At 34.0% G+C, this 1,251-nt stretch overlaps 1 non-coding gene across 1 annotated transcript; it reads right to left on the bottom strand.

Annotated features, from left to right (window-relative positions):
* Positions 1-215: 215 nt before the first annotated feature.
* LOC122478146 lies at positions 216-379 on the bottom strand. The gene has a single exon (XR_006295896.1). It is a non-coding gene; the product is annotated as a U1 spliceosomal RNA (small nuclear RNA).
* Positions 380-1,251: the final 872 nt, after the last annotated feature.

Genomic DNA, 1,251 nt, shown 5'->3' with positions numbered 1-1,251 from the left:
ATCCATCTGGAGTTAATTTTTGTAAATGGTATGAGGTCAATCTTCATTCTTTTGCATCTAAATATCTAGTTTTCCCATTGCCATCTGTTAAAGAGTCTTCTTTCTCCCATTGAACAGTCTTTACCCCCTTGTTGAAAATCAATTGATCATAGGTATTTCAGTTTATATCTGTACTCTCAATTCTATTTGTCTATATGTCTATCTTTTTTTTTCTTTAGGGGAAAGTGCAAACGCAGTCACCCACTACCACAAATTATGTAGTCCAGTTTCCCACATTTGGGGAAATCACTGGGGTCAGCACATCCAGAGTACAATGGATAAGCCTCGCCCTGGGAAAACCCCTTTCGTGATATTGGTATCTCCCCTGCCAGGTAAGTATCTATATATCTATCTTTATGCCAAGATTACATTGCTTTAATTACTATAGCTTTGTAATAAACTTTGGAATGAGAAACTGAGTCGTCCAACTTTATTTCCTTTTAAAGATTGTTTTGGTTATTTGGAGTCCTTTGCAATTCCATATGAATTTGAGGATTGGCTTTTCCATTTCTACATTTCTACAAAAGTCATTTTTTTGATAGCATTTTTTAAAATCCATTTTGATAAAGATTGCATTCAATCTGCAGATGCTTTAGATCATACTGGCATCTTAACAATATTAAGTCTGCTAACCCATGAACATGGGATGTGTTTCTATTTCTTTGGGTCATAATTTATTTCAGGAATATTTTATAGTTTTCAGTGTATAAGTATTTAACCTCATTTGTTAAGTTGTTCCTAGATCTTTTATTCTATTGCATGCTATTATAAATGGAATTGTTTTCTTAATTTCTCTTTTGGATTTTTCATTGCTGGTATAGAAACACAACTTTTGTTTGTTTGTTTGTTTGTTTGTTTTATAAATCAATTAATTTTTAAATTTACATCCAAGTTAGTTAGCATATAGTGCAACAATGATTTCAGGAGTAGATTCCTTAATGCCCCTTACCCATTTAGCCCATCTCCCCCCTCCCACAACCCCTCCAGCAACCCTCTGTTTGTTCTCTATATTTAAGAGTCTCTTCTATTTTGTCCCCCGACCTGTTTTTATATTATTTTTGCTTCCATTCCCTTATGTTCATCTGTTTTGTATCTTAAATTCCTCATATGAATGAAGTCACATGGTATGACTGACTGACTTTCTCTGACTGACTAATTTCGCTTAGCATAAATCCCTCTAGTTCCATCCATGTAGTTGCAAATGGCAAGATT

This window comes from Prionailurus bengalensis, chromosome X, assembly GCF_016509475.1.
Source record: "Prionailurus bengalensis isolate Pbe53 chromosome X, Fcat_Pben_1.1_paternal_pri, whole genome shotgun sequence".
Lineage (NCBI taxonomy): Eukaryota > Metazoa > Chordata > Mammalia > Carnivora > Felidae > Prionailurus > Prionailurus bengalensis.
The sequence above is the reverse complement of the archived record's forward strand: the minus strand, read 5'-3'. Positions and strand labels throughout refer to the sequence as shown.